We start from the raw sequence: 7,899 nt of genomic DNA on the forward strand, positions 1-7,899 counted from the left end.
ATCTCACAGGAATTCAGTGGAAAGTTGACACTGAAACAGGAAGTGCCAAATTTTGACCCCACAGTGAAACAGGAAATGTAAAATGTTGAACACTTCCTGGAGCTACAGCAGAGGATATTTACCTGTTTTTCATTAAGTTGTTTTTGCGCTGCTATGTTTATTCTTTGTAAGGTTTTAGTGTAATTTTTTGTTTGTCTCAATTTTTTTTTAAAGAAAATTTTAAAAAGAGAAAGAGGAGATATGTGAATGGAGGAGATCTTGCGGGAATTCAGTGCACAGTCACACTGAACCAGGAAATGCCAAATGTTGAGTTGACACTGAATCTGGAATGTGGCATGAGAGGCAGCACGCACCTTGACAGCACATGAGGTCAGTCAGTGATTATTTAGTGTGTAAATTGCATGACGTTTTTTAGCCATGCTAATGCTGCCCAGAAGCATTTCCTGAAAATAAAGTATGACGGACCTAAATGAGATGGTGAGGACTTTCCAGGCATGTGAGATGCAAATAAAGAAAAAAGCTTAAAATGGTGGGGAGTTAAGTTAGGGGAGGTGATGGTCTAGTGGTTAAGCATTGGGCTTGAGACCAGAGGATCCTCGGTTCAAATCCCAGCCTGACTGGAAAATCACTAAGGGCCCTTGGGCAAGGTTCTTAACCCCCTAGTTGCTACCGGTGTGTAGTGAGTACCTTGTATGGCAGCACCCTCACATCGGGGTGAATGTGAGGCATTATTGTAAAGCACTTTGAGCATCTGATGCAGATGGAAAAGCGCTATATAAATGCAGTCCATTTACTATTTAAGTGGGCCGTATTAGGGGGATCTGGGGGGTGAAGCTGGAGGTTTTTAGCCATGCTAATGCTACCCAGAAGCATTTACTGAAAATAAAGTCTGAAGGACCTAAGGTGAGGGCTTTCCAGGCATGTGAGATGCAAAAAAGAAAAATGCTTAAAATGGCGGGAGTTAAGTGGGCTGTAGTTGGGGGGGAGGGGGGGGGGTTTGCAGGGTGAACCCCCATCACCCCACCAGAAGCCAAAGGTTTTTAGTCATGCTAATGCTGAAGAGCTTCACTCGTTCATGTCCGTGACATACACATATTATTCAAAATAATCATGATATTAAGTTTGGCCAAATACATATGGGTTCTAGAAATAGATAAAAATGGTTGATGTGACTTTTTTATTCAACCCCTTGAACTAACGCCAGAAAATGACACTAGAAATACATGATTACTGTTTCATTCCAACTGTATTTGGTGATGCACAGAAGCAAAAATCCAAAAATTCCATCACTGTCCAATTACTTATGGTCCCTACTGTATGTGAGCATGCAGTGTGTGCTAAAATACTGTGGCTATAGCTCTTAACAGGTAAACAAATGTGCCATTCTTTTTGAATTTCATATAAGAGGGATGTTTGATTTATAACATTAAATCATTTTTTGTCAATTTCTCAGTGTTTGCGTTTGACCTCACAGAACTCACTGGTGCTCCTGTCAATGCAGTTTTATCCAGAACTGGCAATAAATCTCATCTCATCATCTCATGTCATCTCAACTGATCTTCTTAGTGCAGTAGATAAGCAAAATAATTGAGCATTTTTGTGATGAAAGCATAAAATCTGGCGCACTTATTTTAAATTAAGTAAAGTTTATTGTCAGACATGAAAGAAGCCTGGATCCAATTTCTAATAATCTACAGGGGTCAAAAGTTAAAGTTGCTATAATTTTGGTAAAAAGTGATGCAAATTATTGATTAACATGGTTTTAAAATGGAATGGTCTGCAAAATCTGTCATGCTTAGTTTTCACATTAACAACGTATGTCATCAATAGATAAATTTCATCCAACAGATGTCAACCTTGTTATGTTTTCGCCTGTGATGTCTGTTTGTGAACAGCCTGTAACTCACAATTTTTCATATATCGTTATGAAATTTTTACTGAAGATTCATATCCTGATAGGCAAGAACTGATTCAGTTTTTAAGGTCATAGTTCAAAGGGCAAAGTCAGGAAAAACCTTGGAAATTTGGAAAAATCCCTATCTTTAACATTGAACGACTTTTCAAAAATGCATAACTCTGTCAAAAAAGATCAAATTTCTTTCATGCTTGAGGGTGTGGTGTAGGATGGTATCCTTTATCGACTGACAAAGTGTGATCCGGATCTGATCCAGATTACAGATTTTGTGACCATTTAAATTTAATATTGAAAGCCCCATTTAATGTATATTTTACATTATATCTTAATCAAACATGTCCAAATCACTCCTATATTTGAAAGTGAGGTGCAGACTGGCACTCACTATTGCCTGACAAAGTTTGATCCAGATCTGATCCAGACTGTGGATTTTGTGGACATTTGAATTTAATATTGAAAAATCCATTTGGTGTACATTTTGCAAAATATCACAAAGTGCCTCAATCACACTCATTCCATTTAATAATCCATATAATTAGCTCAACCAATACTTTGCACCATGTTTTACCAAAACTGGAGCAACTTTAACTTTTGACCCAAGTACAAAATGAAATTGACCTTTGTCACTGTTACTGTTACTCTTTACTCCATAACTCCATAACACTCATTCATAGATAGTTCAACCTATACCTTTTTGGAATCTTTATGCTCAGACAAATAATATGGTATACCTTTTAACATGATTGGAGCATTTTTTTTTGACCCCTGTGCAATTCTTCTTTAACCCCTGTAGGTTGTTAGAGGTCAACTCTAGGATACTATCATGTCTGAAAATAAACTTCATGCCATATACTAACACCCTTGAAAATTTGATGCTTTTATCACAAAATATATGAGCTTAACGGCTACACTTTTGGAGCGGGGATGAGACCACATCACGACTCCGACAAGCCACTTTTATCCAGTTTATTACAAAAAAGAGCACATACAAAAGGATAATATACAAGCCATGAAAAAAATAACATAACAGTTTGGGTTTAGCAATGCAACTTTTGAAATCATTATTATTAGTAGTAATAATAAATAAAGTACAAAATTCCACCACAGGTAAATCTAACATTTACGCTTAATATGTTCATTCATTTCTTCATCACCACAGTCATCACCATTAATACGCTATTGCTTTAATATTAATGATAAATAGTTCTATATTCAGATAAAATATCCTATATTGAAAACATCGCGCAGACACAGCTAAACGGCAGATATTCGTACGAGGATGGTGGCAACCCTTTCACTGGCACTTTTTGGATAATTTCTCTTCAGTTTTGTTTGTCAGATTCAAGCAGCAAAACACAATTAGGCTTTTTTTTTCTGTAATAATGTTTGTGTATACTTTTTTCAACATATACCGTCAAACCACTTGAGACATTATTGACACCTGAGAAAACATGCAGTTTTTTAGAAAAGGTTGTGCTTTAAAATCTGCGCCTTCCTTAGACTGTGCAAGGAAACACGAGGAGAAGGATGGACGGTAAAATGATACGCAGCGCACCAAACAGGAATTGTAAAGAGTAAAAAGCGAAGTAAGATATAGCAGTCGTAAATCCCACAGTGAAATGTGCCTCTTTGTGGTCGGAAGTACTCGTATTTCCACAAGATTTAATGCTTTGGATGAACCAGCAGCTGTCACGGACCATCCATCTTCTTTTGAATTTCTGAGGATAATGGCTTTTGTCGACACCTGTCAGATGTGCTCATAACTCCTTCATGACCATTTTGTGATTTAATTCTGTAACCACTAGGGGTGTAACCAGTATCACAAATGTGTTGTATTGTACACAACACGCCCACTTTGTATCGTGATTCATCAGGACTGACTCAACAGAACGGGTGTACCGGGGCCTTCGGGCGTATAGACATACCGAGCAGAACAGTCAGTCCTGGTAGCTGTAGAGACTAATCTAGTTGATTAGTGTAGTATTATTGTTAGGTATTGTTAGGTAAAAGCATACCCACTACCAAAAGTATCGTATATCATGAACGCAAATATCACAATGTGACCATGATTAAATAGTGTACCATATGAACTGTGAATAAAAATGCTGTGTTGTCAATAGAAATAACATTTTGGACAATGTCATGAACAAAAAAACACTATGTGACTTAAATTCAAATATAGCATAAATTGCAAACAATAATATTATATATATTATAATATTTGCATTATTGAAAATAAAATGTGATCCTGTATCTTGAACAATGAAAAAAAAATGTGTGACTTAAATTCAAGTAAAATTAATTTTATTATGATTGAAAATAAAATATTGTACCTTATAGTGAACCTTAACCAAACATTTAGTACATGTGACTGAAAGGCAAATGCGAATTATGAACAAAAATACTGCATTCAAGCGGGGTGCTGCCAGGGATATTGAGCCCCATGAAAATAAATATTACTGGGCCACCCCCCATATTATTTTGTTAGTATTATAATTGTGTTAGGGGCCTCTATGGGCCCCTGTCAATTATAGGCCCATAGAACCCTTCTCCTTATTCTCCCCTTTTCAGCACCCCTGCACCCAGGATTGAAATAAATTTTTATATTATGAATCATAATCAGAAATAGCATCTTGGAAACAATAAAACATTGCACCGTATTGTGAATAGTAAGCAATACACCGGCTGTGACTTTAATTAAAACATCAAAAATATATATGTGTGACAAAAATCAAAAACTGTACTGATAATGGTTCATAAACAAAAATATTATATCCATGACTCAATTAAATTATGTCATGAATTTTGATCAAAAATATTATATTGGGAATGAAAATAAAATATCGTACGGTATCACAAATTGGGAGAAAAAATACTGTATCATGTTATGGAAAATAAAATAGTTTTTGATATTGGAAATATTGAATATCAACACCATATTGTATCATGACCAAAAATAAAATATCGTACCGTACCCAGAATCGGGAGTAAAAACATTGTATTATGTTGTGAGTGAAAATAAATAAAGCTATGGCATGAACATCAATATTGTATTGTAGTATCTTGAGCCATGAACAAAAATAATGTGTCTTATTTTGAGATTTCAGTCATTACACCCCTAGTAACTACTAAGGCAAGGTTGGATTCATGGATTGATTAACAGTTTAAGTAACACGGGAATATCTCACTTATAAGACCTAAAGCGAGGCACTTGTTATGCTTAAGCTATTCTGGAAAAAGAACTGAAGAGAAACATTGCCGTTGCTAACAATAATGAAAAGCAGAAGGAGAGACGGAGTGTTCTTCACAGACGACCACAATTAAGACCCATAGTGCATTGTGAAAAGCAGAGCATAAAAGCGAAGCCACAAATCTCTTTTTTTCTTTTTTTTCTTTTTTTTTTTTGAGCCAGTGAGAGGGTTCTCAAATTGAAACTGAGAGTGCAAAAATAAGAAGACAAGAAAAGGAAAATCAAAAATTCACTTGATCGCAGTTTGTGTACTACATTACAGCGTTGGGCTTCAGACAAATTGCATTGAATGGAATGTCACCAAGATCCACAGCACCACATGAGAGAGAGAGAGAAAGAAAGAGAGTCGGACAGCAGGCTCAGTAAATATCACACATCCAGCTTATGGAGATCAAACTGCAGGACCTTTTTTTTTTTTTTTTTTAACTTTTTGTGTCCAAAAAGTAAAACTGCATGCAAACCATTCCCATTTAATACAATGCAAAAAAATGAGGTAATAGCTTTTTCCATAGCATTTTGTGTTATTTCTAAATAAATAAGTTACGATTCAGTCACCCAAAACAAACAAACAAACAAAAAGAAAACTATAGAAAATTAAATACCCACAATATCTACAGTTAGTAATAAATTATGATTGTTAAATACTTAAGGCATCTCAACTGACAACACCCTGTGTAAACTATGAGCGCTTCATCACAGATGACTCCACTACAGGAGGAGGCAGCGTCAACACCAGCAGTGCACACGACTAGGAGAAGGTGCCCATCGCGCCTTGTTCCTTGGGTCACGAGGCCGAGCGCTCACTTGTACGGGACAGCAGAGTGTCCAAAAGGTGCCGATGCTCCGTGGGACTGAAATACAATCCAAAAGAAGCAGCGCTGCGTTTTCTCGCCGCGTCGTCTTGCGTCTGTGTGCACTGTGAGAGGGAGTCTGCCTCATTCACGCAATGTTCTACACGTTCTAGCAACACAGCATAGCAACCAGCATAGCAACCACGAGGGGGAAGTCTGTCACACAAACGCAGGAGGTCAAAACGTAAGCTCCTCTCGCTGTCGAAACACTGCATGAATCTACACCTAAATATAAACCGACGCAAACGCAACACAGAGGAAAAACTTTGTTGCTATAACTATCACCAAATGTGCTTGTTTTTAGGCAATAAGGTAAGCATCGAATGAGGATCACGTCCTCGCCTCCATAGCAAAGGGATGAGCACACGCTACACGTCAGGCGATCAGCCGCTGACACTTTGCTCGTTCTATTACTTTCTTTTTTTTATTTAATTAATAGCGTTGAGATAGTCAGAGCTCAGTTTAACTATGTGATGCACAGTCATCTCTGTACCGTTTTAAATAATTCAGACAACGCCACCAAAGCAAACGATGCAAGTTGATAACGTAACATGCACGTTAATACAGCGCTGGCTCACATGCCAGATGAAGATACAGGTAAAGGTGTGGCTAAATATTCCCCTCTCACATTAATCTATAGTGCATGATAGTTTCCCTTTTCTACTTGTCATTTAGCGTTGTAGTTTGTAAGCACTATAAACCCAACTGCATGGTAATTACCCTCAGTGGGCCCCATCTTCAACTTGACGCAAAGCGACGCAAAGCAGTGCACAGAGCAACCCAAGTACCATTGGTCATTTGTAGTTTTCATGCCCAGTGGCTATATCTACACCCACAATTATAATTGCACTCATCTTTGTTCTCATTGGTGCATTATGGTGCATTGATATGTGGAAGCCGAAAGCAACTGTGTCACAGACCAGCAAAAACCTAGTCTAATAGTCCATGGCTCAAGCAGGCTTTTGGTAGCACTTAAAGTGACACTTAGAATCCAGCCTCAGTGTACCAATGGCCTACACAAAAATGTAGTGCAGCCATCACAAGGTGGCAGCTGTAGCCAGGTAGGGGTCAATTGAAGAATTACACACAGATGCTCCACTCATGTTGAAAACTATACCACATTGTTTGTCTGATCATAGCAATTCCAAAAAGGTATAGTTTGGACTATCTATGACTGAATGTTCTGGAGTTGTGGGGTAAAAACAGCAAAAATGGTGACAAAGGTCAGCTTCAGTTTGTACAGGGGTCAAAAGTTAAAGTTGCTCTAATGTCAGGAAAAAATTCTGCAAATTATTGTTTGGGTTAATAGGGTTCTAAAAAGGAATAGTTTGAACCATGTATCATGCTTAGTTATGTTATCGGGTAACTTATGTCACATGTCAGAATTCAATGGACGTCGACCTTGTTTAACCTTTACTTTGGAGACTAAACATTCAGTACAGTCAAAACTACTCCATTTATTAATCCTTTTATTTCAACCAATAATTTGCATTTTTTTTTTTTTTTTTTTTTTTTTTACTGAAATTGGAGCAACTTTAACTTTTGACCCCTGTACAAACTGAAACTGACCTTTGTCACCATTTTTGCTGTTTTTACCCCATAACTCCAGAACATTCAGTCACAGATTGTCCAAACTATACATTTTTGGAATCGTTATGATCAGACAAATAATGTGGTATAGTTTTCAACATGAGTGGAGAATTTTTACACTTTGACCTCTGTGTAATTCTTCATTGACCTTACCTGGATACAGCTGCCACCCTGGGATGGCTGTAATACATTTTTTGTGATTGACCATGGTACACTGAGGCTGGATTCTTGGTGTCATTTCATCACCTTAAGCGGTACTGAATAGATCAAAATTTATGGCTGGCTCATGGACT

Source organism: Thalassophryne amazonica, chromosome 17 (assembly GCF_902500255.1).
Source record: "Thalassophryne amazonica chromosome 17, fThaAma1.1, whole genome shotgun sequence".
In the NCBI taxonomy this organism is placed as follows: domain Eukaryota; kingdom Metazoa; phylum Chordata; class Actinopteri; order Batrachoidiformes; family Batrachoididae; genus Thalassophryne; species Thalassophryne amazonica.